Source organism: Malus domestica, chromosome 11 (genome assembly GCF_042453785.1).
Source record: "Malus domestica chromosome 11, GDT2T_hap1".
Classification (NCBI taxonomy): Eukaryota; Viridiplantae; Streptophyta; class Magnoliopsida; order Rosales; family Rosaceae; genus Malus; species Malus domestica.
The window spans coordinates 41,219,958-41,232,010 of record NC_091671.1 but is presented as its reverse complement, the minus strand read 5'-3'; the positions used below and the strand labels follow the sequence as shown (position 1 = coordinate 41,232,010).

At 39.8% G+C, this 12,053-nt stretch overlaps 2 long non-coding RNA genes across 3 annotated transcripts; one reads left to right on the top strand and one right to left on the bottom strand.

The window, feature by feature from the left end:
- Positions 1 to 8,572: 8,572 nt before the first annotated feature.
- Positions 8,573 to 11,222, top strand: LOC139189335 (uncharacterized). Of its 2 annotated transcripts, XR_011573170.1 has the most exons (4): positions 8,573 to 8,954; positions 9,055 to 9,123; positions 10,406 to 10,517; positions 11,044 to 11,222. It is a non-coding gene; the product is annotated as an uncharacterized lncRNA (long non-coding RNA). The 2 variants fall into 2 exon arrangements; XR_011573169.1 differs by lacking the exon at positions 11,044 to 11,222 and having other exon boundaries at positions 10,406 to 10,750.
- Positions 10,251 to 11,128, bottom strand: LOC108174624 (uncharacterized). Its single transcript, XR_001791464.3, has 2 exons — positions 10,957 to 11,128; positions 10,251 to 10,471 (listed from the first exon to the last, which is right to left on the bottom strand). It is a non-coding gene; the product is annotated as an uncharacterized lncRNA (long non-coding RNA).
- Positions 11,223 to 12,053: the final 831 nt, after the last annotated feature.

The window sequence follows — 12,053 nt, the reverse complement described above, 5'->3', positions numbered from 1 at the left end:
GAACTAACTTTCACTCAGGTGATAATTCAATGACTAAATTGGCAGTTCACCATTTTCTTTATTAAGTTGTCAAATATTTCTAAGTTTATATCTAAATTAATATAATCTTGTGGTTAATATATATATTTTTTGTATGTTTGCATATTATTTTGTTTTTGTATTTATGGACTAGTTTTTTTATTCAAACTTGGAAATATTTTGTAGGAACTTTTAGTTTACATCCTACTATACCGCTTAGTATTACAATATGATAATATTCCTTTTTATTTGTAAATGAGAGGTTTTAGGTTCGATTCTCGCCAAAGGCGAATTTGAACCACATTATTGCTAGCCTATTGTGAGACTTAGCTCACTCTCCTACCCTCTTAGTGTAGATAATATCATTTGTTCGAAAAAAAGAAAAAGTCTATTATATTTTTATTTTTAGTATATGCATTGATTGAGAACTCATTTAAAATTTATATGTTTTTAATCTAACTACTAATTAAAAGTCAAACTAATATTTTAGTTAACATGATAAGAATGTCCAGATCAAAAAAAAAAAAAAAAAAAAAAAAGAAGTACGAATGTCAAACTCAGCCATATCAAGAGTATATAAAGCATTGAACCTCCACGTGGTTTGTGATGAATCCGGATCCTCTTTGTGAGAATCCTAGATATCCGTGAATTATGTCCGTTTATCATACATCGTGCGATCATAAATTATTTTAAATATTTTTATTTAAAATTAAACACAAACTGTACTTGATTTAAAACTGACCGCACAATATACAATGAACGAATATGATTCACGGATCATTTGGATCCTTTCCACCTGTTGGGTTTGTGACTACAATGCATACATAATATGTTAACAAGAGTATATTAGGGAGTTTAGCTAATGTGTGTGTTGACCTTAAAAGTTACAAAGCTTATGCAACATGCAGGTCGAGTAATTTATTGAGCTAAATATATTCATCTTATGGATGCGGGCGTGCCAACTCAAAACCAAGCTCGTTCAAGCGAGTAAAATGGATGTCGTAGTGTGATGTCGAACGCGATGCTGACTTCTGCACTTGAGCGACTACGAGTGAGTGGCCAAGGAAGGAACACTCTTGGACTAAGGTTCTAGAACCTGAAGACAAGGTTGCGTTTACTGTAAAGTTCAATAAATGTTTGGCTTTCAATGTGTCGAACACTGAGTAACCTGAGTAACACCTCACTTCACTAAGAAACCTAATGAAGTGACATCGTTCAACGAGAGAATTGATGCGAAAATTAACTTAACACACAAATTAAACTCTTGTATCAATTGTAGTATAAATGAAAGTAGGGATTGTTCCGGACCGGCTATTAGGAGGGCTTGCTAATAACCTCTAAACTAACTTAAAAACATATAAACAAAGTTAAAAACACTAAACTAGACTCAAAGAACTCAAAACAAACTTAAAAGACTCAAACAAAACTTAAGACAACTAATTAGATTCAAACTAGACACTAAGAATGACTTTGGACGAAAATTGGTTTTAACTTAACTCAAAACACTTAAAAACACAACTAGGACAGATTCTAACTAATTAGACACTCTAAAGTAAAAGGGGATTTGGTTTTGGATGAATTTAAGAAAAAACAAGTAACTAAAGACTTAAAACAGATTTTGGACGAATTTGGTGATTTGAATGGATGATGGGCTAGCTAGAAGGTCTTTCTCCACACATGACACACTTGCATATAAAACGATTTCCAGTTGCTTTTCAATAAACCATGAACCTCAACACCCCAGATTAATTAGGTACGCTTAAATTAATCCTCAGATTTTCCTAATTTCATTGAATTTGATGATTTCATACAACAACCCAAAGCATTCCCCACAAGTTCCCTACATGAATTGCATAATAGAGATATAAGCAAGAATCATTAAGTTCTATGAAAATCATAAGCATTGACGAAACACTTGTAACTATGAATTGCATGAAACTTATGCCAAGAATTTACTTAACACGGTTGTGACGAACAACCTTTACTACTTGTGAATATAAGTTTATAACGATTAGGTGAAACTCCCTTATATCCTAGCATCATATTTATGCATGGAAATTAAGCGTGCACTCTCAACCAACATACACAAATCAGTTTTAATTCAAATGGATAAGTAAATTGAATTCACAACTTATGAATCACAACTGAAAGTAATCAAATCATATTGCAAGCATGAACATGGTTTCGAATTCCCCCTAGCTAAGGGAGGTTTAGTTCCTCATACTTACAAAGCAAAGATAAATAAATTTAGACATTGAAAACAAAAGAAAGAAAACACCTAAAAATGCTCAAACAATCCAACTTGAATGGCAAGCACGTCCAAGGGTACTCCTTCTTCTCTTTGTTGCGGCACAAGGTGTGGTTTGATGGATATAGGTGAGTTATGGTGAAGGGTGGATGGGCGGATTGTGTTCTCTTTTGTTTTCTTCTCCCTTGTTATGGTGAAGGGTGGATGTATTTATAGGCTAGGGAGAGGACCACCATCTAATTAAGGTGGTAGTGATGAGTGTTGTGGTAATGAGTGGATGTAATGGGTGTAGTGGATGAATGTTTGGTAATGAGTGGATGTAATGGGTAAGGTGGATGAGTGTTTGGTAATGAGTGGATGTAATAGGTGTAGTGGGTGAGTGTGTGATGTCCATGTTTCCCTTTACATTTGCACACACATGACCTCCATCATTTCAGCCACAAATCAACCCATTTTCTGCCCATGTGTGTGTGTTTCCTTTGCCCATGTGTGTGTGTTTTTCCTTTGCATTTTCACACACATGTTCTTCATTATTTCAGCCAACAATCCACCCATTTTCTGCCCATGTCAAACTGTCCATGCCTTGCCTTTCTCTTTGTATGTGTGCTGTCCATGTTTCTTCCATGTGCCTTGTTCATCTTCTAGCTGTGCATTTCCACTTGCTCCAAAGCCAAATGAGTGCAATCATAACCCCATTTGCTGCTGAGTGTTAATGACAAAGCAAAACACAAAACAAGTGCCTTTACTTTCTCATTTTATTAGCCAAATCTGCTTAGCCCTTTTCTGAACCTTTCAGTGTTACAATACCCATAACTTCTTCTAGAAAAATGATATTAACAATCTGTAAATTGCTCCAGAAAATAGACATCCGTAGCTTTCCACCATATAAGGCTCATTCTCTCATTCATTCTGAGCTGTTTGTAACATGCTTCCAAAGTCAGCTAATCTGCACAGGCAGTTTTGACGAATTTGTTACTTAATAACTCACTTGTGCTACTTTTCTTTTCTTTGCTTGATAAATCACACAAAACACAAAAACATAGTAAATAGCTCAAAAATATAAGGAACTAACTAAGAAAAGACAAGTGAATTTTATGTAAAATATATATAAATATAAGCTTATCAAGAATCAATGACTCCTCATTGGCAGAGACTTGGATAGACAACCAACCGAACTAAAAGTAGTGTTGTTTAACCAAACTGAAGGTACTCCTAAGCCAACCAGTTCTAACTCTCTAATGATATTTCACCAAACTAAATATGTTGCTGGTTTGCCAACTCAGTGATGTTCAACTGAACTAAATATGTGCTAACGGAAGGGTTATGATAATTAGTATTTCTTAGGGTCGTGAGAAGGTTTTGCGTAGGCGTTTTGAGTTTTTTGTTGAGTTTATGGGGCCTCTACGTTAAAAAACCTCATATTTATATAAGTGAATTTGCGATGGCCAAGTCTGACGAGTTGTAAAATTCTAATAGTATTCCAATTTTCTTTTATTTTAGACAACCGACGTTTGTTTCCTCCTTATTTTCTTATGCATCAGTTTGAACAGCCAAATGGTTAAAAAGAATAAAAGTTATTATTTTCCTAGAAAACGAAAACAAAAGTGGCCTAATTATGAGGAGGAGGAGCCCATCGATGCTTTATTCCTAGTCGAGTTTTTTTCATATCAGTGTCGCCAATCTGGGTTTGTTTTAGATTTTAAGATGAAATCACGACGACATTCGACAAATATTCTTGATATTTGGTTGCAAAGTAGGCTGAGTTATTATACCCCATGAACATAATGACTTCACCAATTTGAGCTTTTAACTTGGATAACCCCGCTGAATGAGATTGCGCTATATCGGCGTTATCTTCAACAACCATATCAATTGACATAGTTTTTTCGTATGAGGTTGTGCTTCGACCTTGGTCATCATTGAAGTATTCAATTAGATAAATCGCTTTCTGAATCAATTTTTGTATTTGGCTCAAAATTTTCAATTTGTTCTTTTAAGTCAATCAAGTTTTCCATTTCAGACGAATTTCGACATTTCGATCCAACCACACTTCAAATATAATTGATTTGTATGCAGAAACATAAGGGAAGTCTTTCTCATCTAGCCGCATACTAAACAGGCTTTTCCCATTTTCAACATGTGGGCGAAAGATTTTTGCATATCTTCATGTGCATGAAGATTTTTTTTTGCTTCTTGAAGAATATATAATTATAGTTTTCTCCCTTTCTCTCACTCAATAGATGTATTTGGTCTGGCTTGAATCATAATTTTTTCTAGGAACAACTTGATTGAAGCCTATTTCTTAGGGCTTTTAAAGAGCATGACTCTAGCAAGCGGAAGGGGTTTCATCGGAGAGCAAACCCCTGAGATATTAGTGACTTGATGAACTATCCCATTTATGAAGATTTTTATTTTTGTATGAAACAGATCCCCGTGTTCTTTTATTCTTCTCACACTTTTGAATGTGTTTCTTTAGTTTTGATCTTGTCCAATTGGTCGATGGAGCCGGATTAGAGCCTTGACATAGCATATGAACTTCGTAGTTTTTAGTACTTGGTCCCACTGGGCGTGCCAATATGTTGACCTAAAAAATTACAAAGCCTACTTGGCATGCAGACCGAGTAATCTACTGAGCTAACTACGTCATTCTTGTGGATGCGGGTGTGCCAACTCGCTACCGAACTCGACCGAGCAAGTAAAATGGATGTGGTGGTGTGGTGTTCGCCAAGAAAACTAATGAAGTGACCTCATTCAATGACCTTGTTCAGGGAGAGAATTAATGACTCATCGCCAGTAGAGATTTGGATAGATTACCAATCGAACTAGAAGTAGTGTTGTTACCAAACTAAAGGTACTCCTAAGTCGACGAGTTCTACAACTTCAGTGATGTTCCACGAACTGAATATGTTGCTGGCTTGCCAACCAATGATGTTCAACCAAACTGAATATGTGTTGATTGATGAGATAGGATAATTAGTATTTTTCTTAGGGTTAAAATTAGAGATATGTTATGTTGTATGCGAGGGAAGAAAAGCAGCAAAATTTGGTTTGTACTAAATTACATTACATCCCATACTTTATTTTGTGATATGAGATCAAATTGTCTTTCACTCTTTTTTGATTGATAAAAAAGGTTTATTAATAGATAGTTTGGATTGAATTTGAATACTCTTGAGTGGTGTAGAGTAAAAAATAATCAAGAAAATTATGGAGGTAACACGTGAACTTTTAGGTGCAAATGACAAGTCACATCGGGATTCCCACGCTCATGCAATGGACAATAACGACTCAATCAAGGAAGAGTCAAAGGTGATCAAAATTGTATTTATTCAAAACTCTCTCATCACTCTTCATCAAATCCTCACCCATAAGATAACTCCCAATTATACTATTTAAATTGGGATTGATTACCAAGTTAATTGCAAGATATTATTTCACATAATATCTTGCAATTAACCTCATAAAACCATTATAAGTGGCCAGTCCCTATTCTCCAAATAGGGCCGGCCACACCCCTATAAATAGTCTTTTTTTTCTCAAAAAAGCTAAGTTCATTCTCTCCTTAAAATTTCCTAAACACTTTCTCTCTCAAATTCTAACTTTGGCATTGAAGATTCTTCGGCCAAATCCCCCCCCCATTCATCGTGGGCACGTGAGGTTCTTGGCCTTGATCTTAGGTGTTATTATTTTGCAGGTGCATTTTCGTCAAATGAGAAGACGGCGGAAATTTGTATCCACAAATTGGTGCTTTCATTGAGAGTCTTGATTCACACACTCGAAGAAGACTCTTGCATTCAAAGTTTCTCATTTCTTGTTCATTTGTAGATTTTTTGTATGTTTTTATTCTTAGAATTTTTATAAGAATTCTTTGATAAAACATAAAAGAAAAGTACAATGGCTAGAAATTTGGAAACCATAATGAACGGAACTTTCTACGTTCAAGGATTTAGACCACGGTGATCCACGAGGCTCAACATGACAACGAGTGGAGCAACAGCACCCCCATGGGGCACCACCATGGCAGCCATCATGGTGGCAACCACGGCAGCAACCCTCGGCGAGCCTATATCCCACGATGAAGGCTTCACCTTGTAGCCACAAGCACATGCCCGCGCCACCTTAGAGCAGCAAGCCTAGGCCCGCAGCACAAGGAAGTCTGTCGCAGCCCAGAGCGAACAGACCCAAGGCGCAACCGCATCTTCCAAGACAGTGGCCCAAGACTTGCAGGCCTAAGCTGTGCCAAAGATAGCCTAGTGCCCCACGCCACTGTAAACCACACGGGCCCATGCCCAAGGTGAGCTGGCCCGAGTAGCGACTCAGCGTGCTCCCGAGCCGAGCCCAAGCCTATCACACATGCATGTCACACATGGAGCAGCCCACTGCCATGACTTTTCAAGCGATCCAAACCGGTCCAAGATCGGTTCAACCGTCCCAATTTTAGATTCCTGGACTGACGATTGAACTGGGGGCATTTTCACCCCATTTCTCTCCAGATTTGACTTATCCCAACTCAAATCTCGAGCCCAGAGTCCATTACACTTCCACTATTCAAGGAGACGTATGCCGTTCAAGCTTTTCCAACCCAAATTACGAACAACACTTATCTCGACAAGTCGTAGAGTTGACAAGTGCCCTCGCACAGCAGACGACCTTGGTAAAACAGCTTTTGCAGCGTACCGAGATGCAGTATGCCCCAAACGAAGTGTCTCGAAGTAGGACAAAGGCAGACAAATAACCTTTCCAGTAGTGTCCTGGCAAACATCCATTCGACCAGTCACGAATTGAGTGTTCTAGCAATGTACACTCTCAACTGGGCCCCAAGATAACGTATACTCTCGCCTTAGCGTGTGGAGGAGCGTGCACTCTCGGTTAGGCCTATGGACAAACATACACTCATAGTTGGGGCCATACTTTGGTAATCAACATGAGTAACCTTCCAGGCGAAGTGTTCATTTGTGGCTAGGCCTGCAAGGAGCATTATCCACCTCACATCAGAGTAGGCAGCATGATGGAGGGAGAGAAGCAGTTACTCAATCTGAATCAAGTTCAACCGGCAGCCTACAAGTAATTCGCTTGCCTGCTAGGAACATACCACATGAACCGCAGCCACCACATAGACGAGCCGAGCGCATGGAATAGCAGCCTAGGCCAGCAGGTCAAGACCGGGGGTAGCCGAGAGCTCTGCTGTCACATCCCGGCCCGGGGCGGACCACTTCCCGGGCACGCTCTACCACCGTAGCACGATATTGTCCGCTTTGGGCTTACCATTCCCTCACGGTTTTTGTTTTTGGGAACTCACGAACAACTTCCCAATGGGTCACCCATCCTGGGAGTGCTCTAGCCTCCTTCTCGCTTAACTTCGGAGTTCCGACGGAACCCGAAGCCAGTGAGCTCCCAAAAGGCCTCGTGCTAGGTAGGGATGGGAATATACATTTAAGGATCGCTCCCCTGGGCGATGTGGGATGTTACAATCCACCCCCCTTAGAGGTCCGACGTCCTCGTCGGCACACCACGGCCAAGGTTAGGCTCTGATACCAAATTGTCACATCCCGGCCCGGGGCGGACCACTTCCCGGGCACGCTCCACCATCGTAGCACGATATTGTCCGCTTTGGGCTTACCATTCCCTCACGGTTTTTGTTTTTGGGAACTCACGAACAACTTCCCAATGGGTCACCCATCCTGGGAGTGCTCTGGCCTCCTTCTCGCTTAACTTCGGAGTTCCGACGGAACCCGAAGCCAGTGAGCTCTCAAAATGCCTCGTGCTAGGTAGGGATGGGAATATACATTTAAGGATCGCTTCCCTAGGCGATGTGGGATGTTACATCTGCAACCCCCAACAAAGGCAAATTTAGGAAGAAGTAGAGAAGTTGCTGACCGAGTTCACAATTTCCAATTCAACGAGGTTACTGATGAGGTGTTACGATAAGACATGACCAACATAAGCAGGTCACCCTTCACAGACTAGATCGAGTGGGCAGGGCTTCCACACAAGTTTAGCATGCCATATTTCACATCTTTCAAAGGAGATGGAGACCCGGAAAGACAATTAAAGCACTACTGAAGCGCAATGATCCTCTATCGGAACAATGACGCTCTCATTTGCAAGATATTTGCCATCACTTTAAAAGGTGAAACACAATATTGGTTCCACACTTTGCCGCCACAGTCCATATTGTTATAACCCTTACCCAAAAAATAACCTAGTTTACATTGGGCCAGGCTAATCCCTTTGTGTTTTAATGTAAGGCCCGAGTTTTTCTTTAATTTTCTTAAGCCCAAGGTATATTCAACCCGTGAACCTCATCTCCTTCCTCTCTCTTTTCTGAAAAGTCTGCTCTCTCTCTTTTTCACTCGCACGCTCTCACTCTCTCTAAGCTCCGAGAGCTTCTCTCTATGCTTTCACCTCACTTCCTTCACAAATCAAACCCCAAAACCATATATTTGGAACCCTTGAGACTATAGGAACCCAACTAAGCCCTTGCATGCATCATTAGAACATCTGTGTGTGTTCTGCCATTGAAGACCCAAGAGCTTCGAGCTCTCAGCTCCACCATCCTCATCATCTTCAACTCTCTTTCTCTTCCGTCGCTGCAAGTCATGGCATAAACCCAAGGAGAGCTCCGATGCAGACCGTCCCTTTCGAGCCAATTTCTGGCCAAACCACGGCGAGTTGGCCGGCATGCAAGGTATCAATCTCTTCGTCTCACTGAGAACTACAACTTTCCTTTTTGTTTCACTCAATTTCGTTGAGTATTAAAGAAGTTATACTCATTTGAATCTTACCAGTTTTCGGCGACCTCCGAGGCTTTCGAGGAATTTTTTGGCCAAACCATGGCGAGTTAGACGTCGTGTGAGGTACCGTTCTCTTCGTCTCTTCAAAAGCTATAACTTTCATTTTTGTCTCGCTTGATTTCGTTGAGTAGTGACAAAGTTATGACCGTTTAAAGATTGTGCATTTTCCGGCCAATTTTTCGGCTTTCTCTCCCATTGGGTCCGACAACCCACCAAACCCAAACCCCACGGGCCTTAGCCCGTACTTGAACTAGCCCAGCCCGTTTTCTTTTATTTTTACTTTGGGTTTTAAGGGTCCCCCGGGCCTTAGGACCTCTTTCCTTTTATTTAAGGGCTTAAAGCCCAGTTTCCTCCTTAGGCCTAAGGGCTTAATGCCCGGCCTTGGGTTCTAGGCCTGCAGGCCGTGTGGTGTTGTGTGTGTGTGTGTTTAAGTGTGTGTGTGTGTGCATGCTATGCATGCCGTGTGTGTGTGTGTGTTGGGCTAAAGCCCAAACCCCAATTCTCAGCCTAATACCCTTTTAACCCTTTAACCTTAGAAAATCCAAAACCCAATAGATCATAATCCTATTTAACCTAAACCCTAATCCGGAGTTCAAGCATAAAACCCGTTTGACCTAGTTTGATCATGGGTATGGAAGCAGCAGCAGTCTTCTGAATGAGAACTTTCCGGGGTTAATAGCTCTAGAGGGGTGTTGCACCAGTGAAGCTTTCCAGCTCTGTCAACAGTTGCTTGAAAAGGAATTGCTATATGTTAATACAGGAATTACTTTGTTTTCGCTCTTTTTCATCAGTCTATTTACGCTCTGCCATACAATTTTGTGAAAATGATATCAGCACGGGGTCCTGAGGTGATCCATGATATTTCAACATGATGATTGAAAGTAACATGCAAAAGAGAATAGGTTATGATGCCCACATTGACATCCTCATTTCATATTGTTAGTATTTTTATACAAATGAAGTAGTGAAATTAAAGTTCATTTCCATAAAGCAGGGACAGCTGTTGAGGGTTTAGGGTTTAGGTTGTACATTTAAATTCTTGCTGGCGATTCCTTTCTCCGATTACCATTTACAAAAAGTTAAAGGTGAAAATAGGGATGCAAGCCCCTGAACCCCCCCACCCACGTTTCTTTTGACTTTTCAGAAAGTTACAAAGAAGGTAAAGATTATCATTAGTTGACCTAAGAGTATTTTCTTTGGAGCTTGGACTAAAAATTCTTTATGCGTGAAAAATTGCTGGGACTTTGTACATGATTAACTAAAGATTAATAACAGAGGGTTTTTTTTTTCTTTTTTGGTGTTACTTGCATGAGGTTTGGTTATAATTGCATGTCTTCAAATGCAGGTTGGGCAGCTGCCATGCATTGCTTCAATGATCCATCTGTAGATCTATCAAAATTTGATGCATACTCTGCATGAAAGTAAAGACATTCAATAAGATGTCCAAATTGATGCATGTATGGTATAGTTCATTCAATCACACAAAATAGTTCTTCAGCAAAATAATCAGCAGTGTATATTAAAGATGGCTGAGGGTATATAATTGTTTGGTGGTTCAGAGCACAAGCTTTAACAGAGTGTTTGGGTGGAGCAATAGGTTGAGTACAAGAGTATTTTTTATTAAGGCAGATGACATATCCTTTGCCAACTTCGTCCTAATCACATACAGGAGTAGGCTGAGGACTTTCCAACTTTCCATCGGATTTGATTGATCAGCTAAAGGGAAGGGGAGTGCAGAGAGAATCTTTAACAAAAATTATAACAAGAACGGAGGCAATGATAGAAAGGAGAAATCTGATTTCTGATAAGAAAAAAAAAATTAAAAAAGTGCTAGATAATGAATTGTTAAAGAGTAGGAAGGACTCAAAGCAGTCGAGGAGGGGTCTTGAAACGAACCTCAGTTAAGCATGCATCATTCAGGAATCGTACTGTGATTGCTTCTTGCAATTTGGATGATTTTTTTCTAAATTTTTTATGTTTCAGAAGGACCAGTAATGTGCACAGGAAGCAGCTCAGCTTGGGGTCCCATCGACAGTCGGTGCTGGGTCTCCTGGTTCACCAATGAACTTCTTGAGTGAACTTTGTCGTTCAAAGAACATTTCCGATGCCGGTTTCAAAACTTAGAAACTCATCCACAACATTACTCAAGTTATTGATCTGTATCTGAAAGCAAACTTGGAGCGGTTGGTGGTCTGTTGTACTCTAATTATATTTTTGGTAGCTGGTTGAAACTAAACAATATCCATTTTCTTAGCCAATCCGGGAATTATGTGACAAAAAACTTGGATGTATCTACTGGTGTGTGACACTAACAAGAGATGTGACTGAAGTATGGCTTGCGTATGTATGCATACGTTATGAAGTATGAAATGAGTAGATCTGTCTTTCTGTGGCAAGGGATTTGTACGAGAGAGTGCTGAATCAAGACCGTTGGAGGTTATAACATCCAAGGGCTACAAAGGAGTGTAGAAATGTTTGTCAAGATCTTTGTTCTTGATCCCATCCCATTATAACATATAAGCTATATATATATATATATATATATATATATATATATATATATATTGGAACCTCTTGTTAGTGATGTGGATGCAAATTTCTTCCTCCTTGATCTTGGACAAAATTGCACCTACAAAACAACTAACACCTTTGGTTAAGGCCAAAAGCCTCACACGCCCACGATGAATGGGGGGGCTTTGGCAGAAGAACCTCCGATGCCAAAGTTAGAATTTAGAGAGAAAAGTGTTTAGAGAGCTTTTTGGGAGTTTTGCAAGAGTGTTGGAACTAGCTTTTTAGAGAAAATGGAGTCCTATTTATAGAGCATGACCGGCCCTCTTTGGAAGAAAGAGTGGCCGGCCCTTGGGTATTTTTGGGGGTGTAATGGATGATTTAATTGGTGATTAATGGATTAATTAGGAACTAATCCATTAATTAGCCAATTAACCTCCACTTAAATGGAATGTTATGTAGGTTATAAAATAATTGCCTAAGAT